The 20,388-nt window shown below is 45.8% G+C and overlaps 1 protein-coding gene and 1 non-coding gene across 2 annotated transcripts in view; both read left to right on the top strand.

Moving 5' to 3' along the window:
• Positions 1–20,388, top strand: part of AGBL4 (ATP/GTP binding protein like 4) — an 887,859-nt gene that overhangs the window by 816,382 nt on the left and 51,089 nt on the right. The gene's annotated exons all lie outside the window — the stretch shown is intronic.
• Positions 8,651–8,753, top strand: LOC111825726. The gene has a single exon (XR_002828926.1). It is a non-coding gene; the product is annotated as a U6 spliceosomal RNA (small nuclear RNA).

Genomic DNA, 20,388 nt, shown 5'->3' with positions numbered 1-20,388 from the left:
TCTTGGCAGACAGAAGCTGCTTCTAAGTTTCCTAGGAAGTGCTTATGGTTCCCTGGGTTCCCCCCTTCCCACCTCCACCGGACCTCTGGGTTAACTGCAGTTTCCCTGATAGAATCACAGTGCTTTCTTCCCCTGCCACCTCTTCTTAAAGAGCACAGCTCCGACACATTTTCTGACCTGGTTGACAATAGGAACAAAGGGGTGTTTTAGTAGAATCCTGGAGGGGAGAACCAGGGAGCCAAGGCCTGGGGGAAGAATCAAAGGAAGGGGGTTAGGTTTCAGCCTGCCTTTGCCATCACAAATCAGAAGTCATTGATCTTCTCACAATCCACCAGGCAGTCACTCATGTCACAGAACACAGATGAGACAAGACTGAGCTGCAGAGCTGTCAGGGCACTCCTGGTGCCACAAATAGGTTGATTGTCAGCTGGTTGGTCTTAATAAACGCACTTGGATGCTGAGCTCATTGTGTAGGCTGTACTCTTCCGGAAAGTTGGCTCCTTTATGCCCCAAGCGAGGACCTGGCCTGGAACAGGACCCCATCTCCCTTGGTCTCTTCCTGTCTCCCCCTATCCTTGTCCTGTCTTTTAGCCCATTCTTTCCACAAATACTTACCAAGTAATTTCTATATACCAGTCATTGTGATTCTAATAGTGAGTGAACCCTTGGAATCTAGTGGGGAAATAGATATTAAACAAGTAAATACCCATAACTAGAGATTTACAAATTGTGTCTTATTACCCAAAAAAGCACCAAATATGACCTACAAGTGGGATGGTTATACATTTCAGCTTGCCTGGGGACAGTTGTGGGTTATGCCTATTGTCCTAGAGTATTTGTTAATACCGTCCCCTTTCCTCTTATAAGTCTCCCAGTTTGGATGATAAATTACAGTCTCTCTACTTAAAAGCTATGTGAAAGCACCTAGTACAGTACCTGATATGTAGCAGATCCTCCACAAACATTATTTGTATCTGATTCAAATTAACATTTGACTAAAGAGTCATTGTGTCCAGTTGCAAACACTGCAGTGCCCCAAGGGTCTGCCCTATTACTTTTAAATGCATTTCTCTCCTGACCTTGACTGTCACATAGTCATCATAATCACTCTGCCCAGAGCTATCTGAGCTGCCAGGACAGCTTCTGGCCTTTACACTCACAGCCTCACTTTTTCCATGTAAGAGAGAAACATCTATCAGTTGCCTCCTGCACGCCCCTACTGGGGATTGAACCCAAAACCTGTGCATGTGCCCTGACCTGGAATCGAACCAGTGACATTTGGTGCACCAGATGATGCTCCAACCAACTGAGCCACACTGTCCAGGGTGAAGGAAAATTTCTCAAGGAATTTGGACTGCACCTTTACAAATGGTAATACTCCATCAGATGGCTATGGTTTGGAGATGAGGGAACTTACAGGGAAAGGGAGAGGGCATTCTAGGGAAAGCTAAGCAATGGCATGGAGGTGAGAGATCTGGCTGCTGAGGTCAGTATGCAGGGCTTATGACAGGGAGCCTCAGGAGGGCAGCCCAGGATGGGGTGGAGGGACAGGGAGACAGACATGCAGAAGCTCATGGATGACTTTGAACATTGAGCCAAGGAATGTGGCTTCCTCCATGGCCCAGTGGTCCTTTCTCATTAAAATCAAAGTCCCAGGCCAGCCGTGGGCAAACTTCGGCCCGCGGGCCGGATCCGGCCCGTTTGAAATGAATAAAACTTAAAAAAAAAAGACCGTACCCTTTTATGTAATGGTGTTTACTTTGAATTTATATTAGTTCACACAAACGCTCCATCCATGCTTTTGTTCTGGCCCTCCAGTCCAGTTTAAGAACCCATTGTGGCCCTCGAGTCAAAAAGTTTGCCCACCCCTGTCACAGGCCCTCTTTTAAATTGAGTTTTAATTGAATTAAATATCATGACTGTAAAAAAAAATCAAGGCAATAAAACAATACGCCACTTGTCAGAAAAATTTCAGCACACACCCTTTCTCAATCTTGGAATCAATATAAGTCCATGGAGAGCCGTCTAACACGATGGAGCAAGGAAGAGATCAATGAATAGTATTGCCGTCCATTCACTATCCCAAACTAGATACTCTAGAGTCATTCTAAAATTTAAATCCAACTGAGTCTCCCTCTCATGCTTAACACCTTTCACTGTCTCCTCATTACTTGTGGGGTAGAGGCCAAGCTTCCTGACATGCCAGTTAAGCACACAACCTATTCACACCCATGACATAGCACAGAACGTGGCTCCATGGAGAATAATATGCTGAACGCCGAATGCACAGATGAATATGAATAGAGTGTATGCTTTAGAAAATTACTGAGGCTGTGGTGGAGACAGTGGATCAGAGGAGCTGAGAGGAATTCGGAGAAGAGAGATCTCTAGGTGCCTATTGCAAGAGTCCAGGTGAAGGACAAGGAGATCTGAACTGGAACGTGGCCGGGGCTATTGCTAAGAGCCCCTTGAACTTCCTGGGAGGTGAATGGGTCCCCCCTTGCCCTTCCTGTGCTCCGAGTCCCCCAGAGCCCAAGGGTTGCTGTTTAGAGAAGTTTCTATGCTCTGGGGTGATGGCCTCCCTTTTCCTAGAGGAGAAAGGCCTGTGTTGCTATAACAACTTGGCTGCAGTTCTTTTAGGCAGATCCATTTTCTTAAATCATTTAAGGAAAATTAGCTGCCATAACAACACAGAGCGGTTTTTAAAATAGAGCAACACAGGACTGGGTTTATTTTTTTTCCCTTGCTCACCTCCTGTAGTCCTCAAGATAAGCCACTCTCTTTCTATTTAATAAATAACTAAACTGTAACACTCTGATATGACAGAGTGGATGGCGACATGGTCAAACACACGGAGCCAGCACTCACTCCTGCTACACAAACACACATGCACAACATAGAAATTTGCAGAAAATGCATGCATTTACATTCATAAGACAGAAAATGCATCCATATAAAGACATAAACATAGCAAATGAGTATATAGTTATATATAATCACACAAACCACACACACACACACACACACACACACACACACACACGGCCAGGCACAGGTCCACTACTGCATTACCACAGAAGGAGGCAGCCCATGAGGTCTGTTTGCAGTGTGAGCAGAGGTTTCACTGGGTCACCAGACAGGAAGGCCCTGCAATAGCAGCTCCTCACTGGGAGCCAAGGGGCACCTGCGTGTTCATACCCAACAACCCGAGGACAGGGACGGGGAAGGAAGAGGAGAATCCTGCTGGTGGAAGGATAGGGATAATGGGTAAAGGGTAGGGGCACCCCCATTCTCACCCCACATACACACTTGAAAGTCAACAAGGAGGGTGGTGGCCTCAGCCATGGCATTTGGATGGGAAATTCTTTGCTCAGCATGGCAGGATGTTAACCACCCCTAGATTAGTACCCACCTGATGAAAACCACACCCCTGGGCCATTGGCAGACTGTCTCACTGAGGCTTTGTTTGATCCCCATGTCTTTGACTTTATTATCCCGAAGATCCCCTGCAGGGAGTAGCTGGAACCGAGTGGGCTTGTCTTTGAGGCAGCGAGAGGAGCTGACAGCACTGAGGCCCTGCCAGAGTGGCTGAACCACGCATGTGCATGGTACTCTTGGGCAAGTTTCTTCCCCTTGCCGGGTATCTCATTGCCCCCTGTGTATACACTGTAGGGTTTGAAGGATGATCTCTGCAGGGCCTTTCTGGCTCCAAGAATCTATGACGTCCTGTAGTTATCTGCTGATTATACTCGTATGTAGAAAGGCAGGATTTCCATGATAAGGCGAACAATCCTGGCAGCTGCGGGGGAAGGACAGCCTGCAGTGAATGCAGGTGCTTAGCACATGCAGATGTTTCCTAAGCCTCAGTGTGCCCATCTGCTAACAGGGAGGAACAATCCCTGACCTGCTATTTCTCAAGTCGAAGAGGCCAACGCATGTGAATGAGAAGCCTTTTATAAAGGCAAGGGAGAGTGTTGCCTGGGGGAGCGGGAGAGGGGTGTCCCGTTGAAATGGCCGGCCTGCAGCCAGCTGCTGGAGCTTTCACCTGGGATGGATTAAATGTGCTCACACCACCAGCGTCGGTCACACACTTCGCTCTACTCCAGGGTTTCCCCACTCCTGCCAACCTGGCCCAAGATATCAGTAAATAGCCACCAGGCGAAAGGTTCAATGTGGGAATAAAGACTAGAAGTGAATGTAATTGTGCAGGGAGCTCTGAGAACAGAGAGTGCTTTGGGTTCATGCAATTTTTACAGCTTTTCCTACAATGGCTTGAGATGCTTTATGAAACTTTAAGGGATTTTAAGAGAAATCATTATTTTTCTAAAGGGCAACTTCTCCCACCTGTGATAAAAGGCATGGATTTTCTAACTCTCTGGATTATAACTTTGACTTTGGCAGCAAGCAGGGTAGAGAGATGGATCTCTCGCCTAAGAGTAATATTCCTGTCAAGTTGGTTGTTTGCTTCAATTTCTCTCACATCTTTTCATCCTGAAAGGCCCCGGATACGTCTCGCCAACTGACTAGATGCACATTGTTTCAACTGCATGGGGATCAGCAAAGCTTCTCCAAGGTTCCCCTTGAGTCAGTTCAGTTAAACGCTCTGTGTCTTATTTCCCCTGTCTGTACATTGGGATGAACAATTTCCATCTCATGGGATTTCTCTCAGGATAAGATATGTATAAATAACCTTCAATAGTAGTTATATGAAAAATGGAGCTATTAATATTTTATGCACTTGGTCATTATAGTACTCACCTCACTGCCCACCCTCCTCCAGCTCCCATACCCATCACAGATTGTGATCCCACTGAGGGCTTGGACTTCATCTTCGTCATTCTATATCCCTGACATCCCAGCACAGGGCGCCTGCCCCCATGAATGGGGGGTTGGGAGAGAGGCAAGAAAGAAGAAATCCACTCCTTAAGACCTGGGATTAACATCCTAACAGAGTTCTGAAGAAAGATGGAGATTTGCTGAGTAAAGAGAAGTATTCCAAGTCAAAACACACTTAGTCACTCTCAAAATTCTACTTCTTCAGAACCCACCTCCAACCCCCCTTCTTTAAGATTTCCCTGAACCCTCTGACCCACGATGAACTCTTGTTTCCTTATTCTTCTATAACTTCAGGGTGTCCCCAAAATGTACACACACACTTTGAATGATTATAAAGGGAATGTTTTTAAAAATACATCTCATTTTTATTTAACAGCTATCAGCTGTTAAAGTGTGCATACATTTTTTGGGATACCCTGTGTTAGTGACTTTGTTCCTTTCATCTGGAAGTTTATTCCATAGCAAGAAGAGAGTGTATTCCATGGGCTTGGTGCCATAGTACCATCTCCTTTGATGGTAGGTTCCATCGTCTCAACTACATTACAACCCCTTCCCCGCCCCAGTGCAGAGGCTCTGCCCCTCACCTCTCTGCTGCCCTGAGCAGGGTGGGCCCCACCCTGGTGGCTCCATGAGAACCCCCTAAGCATTGATGACAATGCTATCTCTCCAGAAGGGCGGTTGTTTGGGTGTCTGCGGGCATCCCACAGAGCTGGGTCCACAAGTGCACATCCTGCTGTGTCAGTGACAGAGTCCTGCTTCTAAGGTCCGAGCTGCTCATGGACAGCGCCCCTCTCTTCCCGCCTGCACCTCCAGCACCTGGCAGAGCCCACACTTGGTAGGCACTTGATGAGTGTTTGGAGAACTCTTGGTAGCTACCTCTCCTGACCCTGGTTTCCCAGCAGGACAGCCCTGACTCATCCCAAAGAAACCCACTGTACTTTCTCAGACCTCCGCAATTCTCTTACTGCACTGCGTTGCCACGGGCTCATCGTCCTCTTTCATGCTCCCCCCTGCTGATTCCTTGTCACAAAAAGCTCCCACATACAGAGCCTCTCCTCTAGCTCACGAATTCGGAAATTCCCAAGTGTTAGAACTCAGCCCTGTACGCCCTCCATCACAGACCCACAAATGTTGAAGTTCTCTTCGCTCCCTCTCTGCCACCAGGGTCTGTGCCCCTTACCCTGGTATCTAGGTTAGACCAAGCTGGCCTCCCCATTTTCTCTGCCCCATGGCACCCAATTATCCAGGCCACAATGAGCTAAAAAGGGGTCTCTGTGGGCAACCCGCCACTCCTGCAATAACTTCCTTCTACTTACCCAGCGACTCCAGTTCCTCTGGGTCATCTCTCACATAACTTTTCCAATGAACCCACCCCAGCCATTTCTCCCCCTTCCAGTGGACTCCTTCCCTTCCAGCCCCTGATTTGAGCAGGTTGGGGTCTGTATACAGCCCACTACTTGCTTAGGCACTCAGCCAAGCCCGCCTAAAATGGCACGGGTTCCGTTTCCGGTGCCTTGTGTTCAACGTGTGGAACTTTTCCGAGAGTTATTTTCAGTTGTTACTGTTGGGAGGCTCTCGAGCCCAGGATGAATTCATGCTGGTACATCAAACAGCACATTGCGTTTCCGAAATTGGCCTTAGCCATGGGAAATCAAGTAAGCCAGATGCCTAATGAGCCCATTATTTACCCTGGTGGAGAGAGCTGAATTCTGATGAAAGGGATCACACTGATCACTGCTTCCAGCAAGAAGTGACTGTTTAACCTTTCATCAAGAAATTGCCCCATCCGCCCGGCTGGTGTGGCTCAGTGGATTGAGTGTCGTCCCATGGACCAAGAGGTCCTGGGTTTGATTCCCTGTGAGGGTACATGCCCGGGTTGCAGGCTCGATCCCCAGTAGGGGGTGTGCAGGAGGCAGCCAAGAGATGTGTCTCTCTCATCAATGTTTCTAGCTCTCCCTTCCTCTCTATTTAAAAACCAATAAAAACATATTTAAGAAAAGAACAGAGAAAGAAATTGCCCCATCCTCCCGAAGTACCAACGCCCACCTCCCAAGCCTGGTGCTGGCCCTGGTGTCTGGCTGTGAGGCATTTTACAGCCTGGGCCCAGCCTGGCTGTCTGGCCAGTGAGCCTCAATGCTCTCCCACCCAGCAAGTCATTCCAGCTCATAGTGCTGCTTTCACTTCAAAGCTAGTATAGTGTGCAGATGAAAGAGGAGCTTCCCTGTGCTCTTGAGCAGAAAAAAAAATATTATTCCTTTACCTATCAATACGCATTTTCTGAGCCCAGACACTATAGGCTGGAATACAAAGGCAAATCAGGAACAGACCCTCCCTCAAGAAGCAGTAATTCAGAAGAAAGCAGTGGTTTTCAGAGAGTTGTTGCAGGAGGCCTGAGGACCCCTCCCACAGGGCTCCTATCCATTTTAACCAGAGCAGGATAATTCTGTGATTAAGAGCTCAGGCAAAGGCCCAGACTTAAATCTTATTTCAACCCTCGATAGCACTGCTGTCTTGGATGGGTTCTTTAACCCTTCTAAGCTTCAGTTTCCTCCTTTGTTAGAGGTTGTTGTGAGGATTAACTGGAGTGACTTGCTTAAGGCACTCTGCCAGGCACATAGAGTCTCAAAAGATGTTCACCTTTATTAGGATAAGAAATGTGTTTGAATAAAGGGTCCATGGGCTAGAAAGTTTGTAAATCCCTGGGCTAGGGCTCCAGACTCAGTAAAGCAATGAGTGCAGGACAGGGTGGTAAGCACTGTGACAGACAAAAGCTCTGGGTGCCACGTGGGAAAGCAGGTCAGCTCACCTGGACTTAGAGAGAGGCGACCTCCAGAGATGAATTTTGAAGGAAGAGGAGGAGTTGTTTAGACAAAAACTGGGGGAAGCATTACAGGCAGAGGGAGCCACGTGTGTGAAGACACAGCATTAGGTGAATACACTCAGGGAATCCTGAGGAGTTGGCTGTAGTGGACTGGGGGGAGCATGTGGGAAGGGCGGGAGGCGGGGCTGGTGGTAGGCAGAGCCCAGTTGTCGGAAGCACTGTGGGCTGCCTCGGAAAGCTTGGACTTGATCCTGAGAGCCACAGGGACCCTCCAGCAGGGAGCAGGGAAGATTCGGAAGGCAAAAGAGAGGGGAAAATGTTACTATGACTTTCTGGGGTTTAAAATATATCGTTGTGTTTGTAGCTTTCAGCCAGCAATTGCAGTGCTAGAAACCCAGGCTGAAATAATCTGAAATGTGAATAAAGATTTTAGGGGGGGAAAGTCTACAGATCATTATTTACTAGTAAAAATAATGAAAAACCGAGAAAAATCTAACTGCCTCACTGTGGGAAACTGATTAAGTGATTCACGATACATTCACATAATGGATGTTTATGAAGAGTTAATAATATTGTAAAGATGCTTATACTATAATTTTAACTGAAGAAAATGCTGAAGACAAAGTTGCCTGTGTATTATATGTTAAGACATACAAAAAGAGCAGATTTAAAATACTCAAAAAGAATGGATGTAAATTAGATGTTAACAGTGCTATTTCTGGGTACTGGGGTTGTTTCCCTCCTCCCTGCTTTTTTATATTTCCCAACAATTTTTCCACAAGTATATGTTCACTTTAAAACTGGGGGAAAGCCCTAGCTGGTTTGGTTAGAGTATCAGCCCTCCGACTGAAGAGTCTCAGGTTTGATTCTGGTCAAGGACATGTACCTCAGTTCCAGGCTTGATCCCCGGTGCCAGACGGGGTGCATGTAGGAGGCAACCAATCGGTGTGTTTCTCTCACATCAGTGTTTCTCTCTAAAAATCAATGGAATACTTGCTTTGGCAGCACACATACTAAAATTGGAACAATACAGAAAAGATTAGCATGGCCCCTGTGCAAGGATGGCACGCAAATTCGTGAAGTGTTCCATATTTTTTTTAATCAATGGAAAAAATATCCTCAGGTGAGGATTAACAACAACAACAACAAAAAAGAAAAAAGAAAAGAAAGAAAGAAAATGGGGGGAAAAAATCAAGGAAGGAGGAGGGGACAGATCGGAGGAGGGGCCTTACTTTATAAAACAAAACCAAACTCACCAGGGACAACTGCATGTCTCTGAGCCAGTCCCTGGGGTAAAGCCAGCGAACCCACGGATCAATCAGGACCCATCTTCTAACTGGCCACCCTTCTATCCTCCCATCCAACCATCCATCCACTGTACCTCTACCCTCTCTGTTCAAACTCCTATCCCAGAGGCACTCACATCCAAGCTACTAACATTCTAGGATGTCTGCCAACTCCTCACCTTCCTTGTTAGCATAGCAGTGACTCTCTCCCCTTCCCCAGAGCAAAGATCAAATTGCGCCCTTTCTTCCTACTCTGGGCCCTTCTCAGTCTGCTAAGTCTTTGACCTTTAAGTATTGCCCTCTTCAGGCCCTGGAAGGGGAGAGGGGTGCTGATATTTCTTGAGCTTCTATTAAGTGCTAGGCTTTGTCTCATCTGATTGGCATAACAGCTGTGTGGAATGGATGCCATTATCCCTGTTTCTTAGGTGAGGAAGCCAGGGCTCAGAGCGAATGACACCCTGATGCCCCACCCCCACCGTAATCTCTCCTGGTGCACACTTATATCCTCCGTATCATGCTGATTGCTTTATGTGCTTGTTTTTGTCAACTCAACTGTGGACTCCTTGCGGGATAAAACAACATTTCTGTCACCTCTGCATTCTCTTGCCCAAAGCGTGGTACCTAACACATCAGCACAATGTCAGCTGATAAAGGGAACAGATGAAAAGCTGTTAGAACCTACGAGGTCCCACCACTGGTGGTGGCAGAGCAGGAAAGGAAGGTCACATCTGCCAATCCCAAGGCCCATTCCCTGGTGCAGCAGAGGGGAGTGCCGCCAGGGGCAGAGTAGATACCAGGGAATGTGATCTTCCAGAACCCTGGGCCCAGCATTCCCCAGGGGTCTCCTCTTTATCTCTAAAAGACACACATGGCCAACCTAGAAGAGAGGAATTCTGTTGAGTTAGCTTTTTCTTGAGTATGATGACACCTTTTGATAGCAAATGTTCATAATTACCCGCATTATCTTTAGGTTCGATTGCCATTATAAATGGACATACCAGGTTCATTCATTGCTTTGGATACCCTGCCCCTCCCCCGCCACTATAAGGAGTGCTTGGTTTAAGAAGTCCAGAAGGAATTCACAGACTGATAGGGTGGGTAAATCAGAAGCCAGGTCTTAAGTGGGGTCGGCTAATGTGGATGCATTCGAAAGGTTTCATCTCAGGGTGTCTCTTCATCCACAGAGCGTCAGCACCACGTAAGGATGTCCACATCCCTAACTTCTGGTTTGGCCACATTTGACCTTGAATTAGTAGGTTACTTCTGGCCTTCTAGGCTCTCAGAGCTCACTTTGCCCTACGTGGAACCAGAGAACTTCAGAGTTATAGAAGCTAAACAAGTGCTCCAAACCCACCTTTTATAGAAAGAGAATGTAGAGAGAGATCACATGAGCACAGGCAGGGAGCAGGCCACACTGGGAGACAGTACTGCAGAGCCGGGGCTCAAACCCAGGCCTTGTGACTGCCATCAGCCGGAAGCACGCGCCCTCTAGTCCCTGGGGATGCATCACTAGCACATGAGTCTTGTCATCATTTTTCCACTAATTTGTCACAGAGATATGCAGGTTTCAGAGCACATTCACATACAAGCATTCATGGGACCCTCACTGCTATGTTGTGAGATAGAGATTATAGTTTTGTTTTGCAGATAGGGAAACATAGGCCTGCAGTTATGAAGTAACTTTCCCAAGAGACAGAGACAGGGCTCACTCGTAATTCTGATTCCAGGGGGCTCTAGTCTGGCCCAGGGCTTAGAACACAGACGGATGAAGGAAGGAAGAGAGGAGCAGGAGGAGCAAGGCAGAGGGTCATCACTGTTTCCTTTTTCTCTTTTTCCTCTTTAACAAAGCACCTGTATTCAGTGTCCCCTTCCAGACCACCAACTCTTTCCTAAACGGCGCAGAGCAAGGTGTGGGAGAGGCAAAAGCAGTTTATGGTTCAAGTCATAGTCAGGGCTAACTCTCAGCAAACAGAGCAGAAGTGGCAGACTCAGGCCAGAACAAGTCAAATCCTGAGGAACAAGGGGCCAGCTAGTGTGTTGGATAGGAAGGGCAGAGAAAGGGTAGATATAGTTGGAGAGACGACAGTTCAGACAGGAGACATCACATGAGCAAAAGTATGGAGGATGAGAAGAACAGAGGGAAGGAGGTGGGTCTGGCTGATATAAAGTGTCCCTTTGGGGAAGGAATGGACTTTTAAAAAGTGATCAGATTCTAAAGGGACTCAGAATACCAGGCTGAGATATTTGAGGTTTATTATTTGGGCCGAAGAGAGGTGTGTGTGGGAAGGGAAAGAGCAGATGACAAGCATTAGCTCTGACTATGCAACCAGCTGCAGCGTTTAGATTTCAAAATGGCAACCCCTTTAACCTGACAGTCTACTGTGGTATAATTTGTTAAAAATGACAAAATGTCTCATTTTTCTGCAGTTCATTTTGACCTTTCTTAATATTAGAAAGTTAATTTCAGAAGGGAAATAAATGTATTAGTGTTGTCACAGTCATGAAAAGATGAATTCCATACTGTCAAGCTGTTTCTTTGAACGAATCCATCATGCTGTAAAATGGTTGCCTTCTGACACCCAGCATCTCCCAGCTCCCCTCCCCCTCCCTTCCTCCTTCTTTCCGTTCTCCCTTCTCTCTTCTGACCCTTCCATCTGTTGGCACACTTACTGTGATATGCTCTAGGCAGACAGAGAGAAAAGACACGGTCCCTGCTCTAAGGTGAGACACACGCTAGTGGAGAGCAGCCATTGTAGGTGTCTAAATGCCCCGGGAGGAGGGAGCCAGGTGCCAGGGAAGGAGCACCCAGAGAAGCCATCCGCCCTGCGAGGAGAACTCCCGTTAAGTTAGGAATCTGTGCCCCATAGTAGGACTTGGGTTGACTCTGTGAGTACCATAGGAGAAAAGACAGTAGGTAGGATGCTGAAGTGTCAGGTTTTGGTCCCATCTCCAAACTATCGTAGTTATTAGTTACTGAGCACCCAGACTGTGGTACACATTCCGCATACATTACGGCACTTAACCTTCACATCTTTATCAAAATATTTTTTTTTTCAGAAAAGGAAAACGAGGCGCAGAGAAATAAAGTGAGTTGGCCACTTGTGTTGTAAATCTCATACAGAGTTGACTCCAAAATCAGGTGGTTCCCAGTCTACTGTGCTTCGTCTCCAGCCGGCTATGGGGAATTATTTTTATTATACTTCATGGTATATTGTTATTAAGTTCACTGTACCAATTATGCTTACTGCGTGTGACCTTGGAAAACCCAGTTCTTTCCTCTCTCTGGGTCTCAGTTACTCATTTGTTTAATGAAGCGATTAGACCAGCTCTGACTTCCTTGTGGGTGAGAGAACTCCTGGATTCCCAGTGCTTCTCAAGCCTTAATGTGCAGGAAGCATGTGGTTTTCTTATTAAAATTCCAGCTCTGCTCAGTAGGGACCTGAGAATCCGCATTTCTAACAGGCCCCAGGAGACGCTGATGTGGCTACTCTGAGGACCTTACTTTGAGTAGCAAGGGCATCACCTATGGCCGGAACAAACTTTTGGGTGCAGGGTGGACCCACTGAGGACGTGGGTTTAAGACTGCTGAAAGAAAAGCAAACAATGAAAGCAACCTTACTAAGCCCCAATCAGAAGTGGAGTTCAGGGCTAATTTTGTTACCTGGAATTTTCACTGTTTTGGGTTTAAAACTAGTGATTCTCTTAAGAGATTGAAAGGAAGAAAATTGGTCTTGTAAGATCTTGAATAAACGTTTTCTACCTCTCTGACATGTGTTTTGATTCAAGGTGCAGTCCCATGTTCCCCTGTAGTCAGATTTCTAGCTCAGATGAATACAGCAGCAGCTCTCCTGTGGGGAGGTGACTATGGCTTTCCATCCCCACATCTCAGTGTGAGTGGGGCGCAGGGGTGGCAGCTCCTTTCCCAGGATGCACCAGCACTCTCACTGCCTAAAGCCCTCAGGGATCCCCATCACCTACTGCATTAAGACCCTCCAGCTTGGTATTCAAAGCTTTCCATGCAGTTCTCTATGCTCCCTTGCATGACACTCTTACTCTGATTTCCCTGAGGGACATATGGCTCACCCACATTCACACTGCCAGCCTTGTTGCTTTTACACCTATCCCTGCGCCTTTACCCGCCCCCCTCCACATTCCCCTCTAACTGGGCTATTTTCTCTCCTCTCTCATTGTCCAGCCCTCAAAATTCTATATAGGATTTAGGTTTGTCTCCATGCCACCACTTTCATCATCATCACAGCTGTAAATGAGTACTTATCTGGGACCATAGCTTTTTTACTATCATTTAATTTTGAGAACAAATGATAAGTTCTCAGAATTAGGCCAGTTATCCCCATTTTTTATATGAATAAAAAGAGACATGGGGATTCCAGCCTGGATCTGTTGAACTCCGAAGTCTGGATTTCTTCTCTCCTTCCTTTGCCCTCCCCTAGAGCCCCCTTTCTTTATGATGAAAGGAGAAAACAGTTTTGTTGGGTAAAGAGGATGAGTGAGGTAGACAGAATGGCCTAAAAGGCGCTGAATATTAAAAGTAGCGGGGAGGCTGCTAGAGGAATGCAGGTTGGGGGATAAAGGGCATATCTGCCCTCTGTTCTTCACTGAAGAAGTGTACAATAGAGCCCTTTCCAGTGTGCAAAGCAGTTTCCCCACATTATCTCATTTGAGTCTCAAGATTGCCTTCTTTGGGCTACATTTTGATGGATTCCTATGATTATCCTCAATACTACTGGGTCCCATTCAAGCCAGTCAGGACTAATGAGTTGGAGGCAATCAAATTATAGAATGCCGGAGCCAGAAGGGAAGTAAGAGATTCTTGTTCAGCCTCTTCATTTTGCAAATGAAAAAACTGATGCCAGAAGGAAAATGACTTCCTCAAGGTCACACAGTCATTTGGTGGCATAGATTCATTTGGTTTTATTGCATCTTTTTCCTTAGCTTCTTCCATTTCAGAACAAGGCACTTCTGGGGGAAAGCGTATTTTAGTTGATGCCAACAGTCCTTCATGTGGTAGAGAAAGAAAGTACAAGAAAGAAACTCCAATTTTCGGATTCATCTCTGTCTCTCTGCCAACAGAGTAGGCTTTCACCATAGGTTTTTGTTTTGTTTTGTTTTTTCATCAAAGGAAATTTAGACCTTTGACACCTGTCTTTCCCCCTGTGCCTTATCCTTTTCAACTCTTTCTCAAATTATTTCTTATATACTCAGTACTTAAAGGGCTCACAAACATAGCCTCATGGCCTGCATTCATAAGTATTCCACAATTGGAGGCAACTTTGAGGTTGAGAAAGCAAAGAACACTTTTCTGCAAGAAACTGTGCTGTATTAGCTTTTGTTGTGGTAACAAATAACCCCAGGAGCTTGGTAACTTATAACAGCAAACTTTATTTCATACTCAGGTTACACAAGGGCTGTGAGCAAGTCAGCCACAACTCTGTGGGCTCTGCAGAGCTCCATATATCTTCTCATTCAGGGCCAAAATTGGAATTGTAGTTTCTATCTGGAATCTGCTGTTTTCATGGCAGAGGGCAGGACTATAATCCCATTGAGTATAATTCCATACACAGTGGCAAATGTCATGACTGTTCACATTCCATTGGTGAAAGCATGCCCCAAGGCCAAGGCCACAGTCACTGAGGTGGGAAAATGTATACACTTATTAGATTCTTGGGCAAACAAGATGATGATAGATGATTCCTTAATCCAGAGGAGAGAGAATAGTCAGGAACAGTGATCCGATCCACCGAAATTGCCTTGCTGGTGAATCAAAATAACAATATTGCTTGCCCACGTTGACGCCCAGTTTCTGGCCTTTAAACAGAGGAAACTGGCTTAGGGAAGCAAATTTATATAATGGAAAGAATCAGCTATAACTGCGCTCCAGGTCCAGTTGTACCACAGACTAACTGTGTGATCTTAGGTAAGTTACTCAACCTCTATTCCCTCATCTGTTTCTTCTAAAATACAAACCTGTAGTTTTATAAAAACAAGAATGGCTTTATTCTCTTAATGTTTCTTATAATTTGTTTTTTTTTTTTAAACATTAGAAATACCTTTTAGGAAATAGGTCTTTTGTGAGGGAATTTTTTTTTTAAGATTGGATTCTTTTAAGTTATGTTTAATTTAAGAAAAATTGGACTTAATACCATTTTAAATAGAAATATTTATAGCATAATCTGTGTTGGACCAGCCCATTCTATGCCTCTGCCCCTCCTACTAGTCTCTGTACTTTTCTAGTTGTAGGACTTCCATTCAGCCAGATTTCAGGTGGTTCTAAATGATGGTTGTTCTGTATTTTAATTGTCATTTTGATGTGGTTGTGGTTTACCTATGCCGCCATCTTGGGGTTCTCAATAGTCTTTTTCTATTCTGTTTCTTTAAAAGTATTTTTATTTAGTCACCAGTTCAGCCAGCCAGCCAGCTGTACTTTAATTTGTCTCTATGTGCTGGAAGTTGTTAATGGTCATTGTTTCTGGTTGTAGGATTACAAGTGACTTATTTAACTTTCATCTTGACCTGAGACAATGTCCGGGCCTTGACTCTGAGCTTCCCAGGGATGGACACCCCTGCCTTTCCCCACCTTCATCTATGTAACCCAGTGGATCCTGAGCTCTCCATGTAGACCTGATTCTTTAAGGACACCTTCTCTGCCCCAGCCATCCCCATGGGTTAGGTCCCCTGCCCCTGCACCTCACAAACCCCAGGGTGCTGGTCAAAGTCACAGTCCTGATCACCCCGCATGGGGGTTGCTTGGTTCCTTCCATGTTTTTTTTCTGGGAACACAAACTCCTCCTGATGCAGGAACTGGGGCTTATTTATCTCTTTAGTCCCAGCACTCACACTGGGTCTGACACACAGGTATTTGTTGGATGGATTAATAAACATGGTTTTGTTCTATCCAAGCAGGTAGTTGATTCCCACAAAGTTGGGAGCCCCAGCCCAGCCTCAGGCCCTCCAGCCCTCCCACAGGGGAGGAGCCAGGGCCCTTACTCAACATTGCTTTGGCCTGTTGGACTCTCTGCAGCTCCCTTTCCTCCCTGCTTCTCTGCCTCCCAGGGCTAAAAAAGCTCCATGCCTCTCAGCCTAACGATTTATTTTTCTCCATTGTGAGAAAAAAGAGTTACAGCACTTAAACTTTAAAAATGAAGGGATTGATTATTATCTTGAGTTTTTGTTTGTTTCTTTCTGACAAGGGATTTAAAATAAGATCTTATTGCCTTTACATCAACAGAGATAGTCTTGCATAAGATACACAGAGAGACACACAAGAGACAGCAGGGTCTAGTGGTTAAGGGCTTATGCTTTACAGTCATGCAGATGGGATTTAAATCCTTTCTCTTACTCAGCTGTGTGACTGAGCAAGTGAAGCACCCTCTCTGACACTTTATCTTTAAAACGAGGATAATATCTAAAGCTCTCGCTTCTGTGAGAATTAAATAAGATAATGCATGTGAAAGATGGGGCAATGCCTGACATTTTCACTAAATGGTAAGATCACAGGGTTATACAGCCATAACACCTGCCAGTGCCCGGAGCTGCTTTCAAAAGTGCTTTAATTGTATTAACTCTATTAGTTCTCACCACTGTAAGATAGGTGTTATTATGTGCCCCATTTTATGGGTGAGAAAACAAATTAATTATCCCTGCTGTCCTACAGACAGTACTTGCCCCAGCGAGGAGGGACAGAGTATGTGCTCTTAGTCCCAAGGCCTCTACCCTGGGGCTGAGATGGGTGCTAGGATCCTATGTTACCTACCCTCCCCTACCCTTCCCTCCTCCTCCTCCCTCCACCCCTCTTTCTTCCCCCTGTGCTCCCTGCCTTGGAAGTCAGGCCACCTGACAGGAGAATCCCTTCTCTCCCATCCTTCATGGAAGCCCAGGGCCCTGGGCCTCTGCCAGGGAGCCTCAGGCCTGCTTCTAAGCTATTTGTCAGGCTGCCAGAGGGCTGGGCAGCCTGTCCATTTTTCATACACAGATATCAGGGTAGCTGACAGAGCTGGGCAGGCTTAGCAACGGCTTTGGCTGTGAACAGAATCTCAATGAAGTCTCTGGCCCAAATCATAGTGGGTGTTGATGGCCTGGGGCTGCCCTGGCAGTCAGGGAGGAGAGCAGGTCCCAGTGCCAGCCCCGGCCCCTCTGCTGGGGGTGGGTTTTTGTCCTCAACCACATGAAGAGCGGTTCAGTTGCATTTGATACCCACTTTCTTCCGTGTGTGTGTGTGTGTGTGTGTGTGTGTGTGTGTGTGTGTGTGTGTGAAGGAGAGCGACTCCTCATTCACCTGGATTCCTGGTGTACAAATGGGTCCAGCAGAGAGGTAGTATGGGAAGAGGAAGGGAGTGTAAGGATGAAAATAACAAGGATTCTGAACCCACTGGGAAAATGAATGTCAGAGGGAAATGCAGGAGCCTTGCAAGATAATAGAATGTCTTAGACCACCTGATTTTACATGTTCCCAACTAACCACAATCAAACACATCTGTAGGTTTTGAGGTGGGGGAACAAAGCAGCTTTTTCCAAAATTTACTTAAACAGTATCTTTTATCTTCGAAACTCATGCAACCAAAAGCTAAACATATAACATTAACCTAAAATAGGTTTCAGTCATCCATTTCTTTATTCTCACCTTTAGGGTTGCATCCCCTACCCTACCTCTCCAGCTCTAGTCAGTTCTGTGAGATGACGAGAGGTTGTGCCTTCTGGTAGTTGGAACTGCTTCCTGACCAGTAGGGTTGGTGTGGGCAGGAAGGATTCAGCAAGCCCTGCCCTGTGTTCAGCACTGAGCAGTGGGATGCGGATGAGCCGGCCTCCATCCCCAGGCAGCTCCCAGTCCAATGGGAGAGGCAGGCCCAGTATCGGGTTATCACGATGCAGCATAGTCAGCTGGAGCAGTGGCAGCAGCCTCCACATGTAGGACACATACTCCACACCAGATGTTTATTTACATGATCTCAAATCGCAACATAATCATGGGGCAGATATTATCAGGTTCATCGCAAATACAAGGAAACTGAGGCTAAGAAGGTACATGACTGTCATGTAGCTGATACATGGGGCCAACATGACTTAAATCCAGGTCTCTTTTATTTCAGAGTTCATGTTCTTCCTACTCTGTTGACTCCTGTAATAAAGAGCAGGGTGACCTGAGGGACAGAAAATAAGCCCAGCTTGGGAGGGTGGTCAGGAGAGGCTTCCCAAAGGAAGCCACGTTAATGTTGAGTCTTGGAGGATAAGCAAGAATCAGCCTGGTGTCCACAGCAGGGGCAAGAGTGCAGGTCTGGAGAGGAGCGGATAATCAGCACACAGCAGTGAAGTGGCACGGCTTTCTTGGGAGTTGACTAGAGTGAATAATGCTATAGAAAAGTGATAACCTATAAGGCCAGAGAAATAGGGAGGGCCAGATCGTAAAGGATTTTCAAGGTAGAACATTATCCTTAAGTCTTTGGGGAAGCAATAGCGGTTTATTAAGCAAAGGAGTGACATGGTCAGATTTGTGTTTAGCAAAGTTATCCTTCGCCAGATGTAGAGGATGAATTGAAGGAGGAGAAATTGGAGGCTCTCAGCATCTGTCCATCCATCTCCATTTGTCTCCATCATTTATCCATGTCCTGGTCTCCTCTGATTGTCCCTGTTTACCTGTGTTTGTCTAGTTATCAGTCTTTCCCTCTATCTGACTCGCCTATATATCTGGTCCCTCAGAATCTCTATATATCTCTAGGCAAGACACTTCACCACTCTGAGGCAAAGGTCCTTCATCCATAAAATGAGGATCATAATGCCAGCCTCAAAAGGTTAGATTAGAGATTAAGTGTGATATGGCATGCTAAATCTCTTTTTATATTACAAAGTACCATACAAATGTGAAGAATTATCATCTAGCTCTTGCTGTCTCAGATGTTAGGTCCTGGACTTTTTATTAAAAAAGTGCATTGAGTATCTAGGAAAAGGGTTTTCTAATGAATCGGAAATGATACCATCCCTCCAGAGGATGGGAGTATAGTAGAAGTATACAAAAGGATAGAATAGAAGCCTCTGCTATTGCTGCTTATTTGGTTGCCTGTCTACTCGTCCGTCCATCCATCCATCCATCCATCCATCCATCCCTCTCTCTCAGAATCTCTAGCTGTACTTACATCTGTATTCACAGGCAGTCCCTGACTCAGAACCATCTAAGTCCCATTGGCTCTCCCATGCAGTCCCCTTTTCACTGGGACCAACCTTTCACCATGCAATTTTTGAGAACCTGTGCCTTTAAAATAAGAGAAAAAAATAAACTGCAGAATGACCACTGCTGTAGATGACTTGGAAGGGGATCTCTTTCCGTATAGTTTTAGGACTCTCTCTAACCCCGTCCTACCAATGTGGATCCTAGGACTTCTGGAAGATTTGAGCTGATTCCACATACATCTGACACTGCAAAATTCCATCAGTCAAAAAAGCTAGGCAGAGAGCCCTGCAGAGCTGATTTCATCGAATTCTAGTCTCCGTGGCTAACCCAGGACTGCCAGAGAGTCCCCACACAGCTCCAAACATCCACATCTTTCACAAACATTGCAAAGGGTTCCGGTGACTTTGCCCTGTAAACCCTTTGTCTCTTAAATGTCCTTTAAGAAGCAGTATTGTATAGTAAGGAGCAAGTTCTGCTCTGCTGCTTATAAGCTCTGTGACTTCAGTCAAGTTACTAAACCACTCTGGGCCTCAATGTCAGATTCAACAGGATGAGGATCATACCTCCTATTAGAGCTGTTGTAAGGATTTAGTGATATGAGGCCAATGTGAAATGTGTAGCACAGAACCTGACTTACTGTATGCTCGCTGAATTGACAAAGTGGAGACTCAGATTTATTTTTCCTTAGTAGTGAAACATATTGTCACTGACCTAAACACCCTGTTTTTGTGATTTGCATGCATGTGTTTGTATGTGTGAAAGCCGGTGTATCTGCGCACGTGTAGTTGTATGTAGATACATGTTTTTCAATTCAATGCAGCATTTATGACTGCCAAGACACTAGAAGAGTGCCATCCATGGACGTCTCTGTGATGGCGGTGGTCTTCTACACTGCCCACCAGCAGTTACCAGCCACACGTGGCTATGGAGCACTTGCATTGTGGCTCGTGCAACTGAGGAACTGAACTTTTCTCAAGCTAATTTGAATTAATTTTAATTTAAATAGTCACAAATGTTAGTTCAGCCCTAGATCATGCCCTTCTTTTATATGACACCTGAAATAATTATTGTGGTATGAAAACAATTACCTAACACCTGCTATGCTTCTGCACTTGGACATGCAGTAACTCATTTAACCCCTGTCAGCTAGCTTCATGAGAGGAATGGTCTTATTGTCACTTCCCATTTGCTGACAAGGACGCTAAAACTTGGAGGAATAAAATGACTCCTTCGATGTCACACGGCCATTTCAGGGTTTGAACCTA

The sequence above is a fragment of the Myotis lucifugus genome, unplaced genomic scaffold (genome assembly GCF_000147115.1).
Source record: "Myotis lucifugus unplaced genomic scaffold, Myoluc2.0 scaffold_37, whole genome shotgun sequence".
NCBI classification, from domain to species: Eukaryota; Metazoa; Chordata; class Mammalia; order Chiroptera; family Vespertilionidae; genus Myotis; species Myotis lucifugus.
This window is presented reverse-complemented; position numbering and strand designations above follow the sequence as displayed.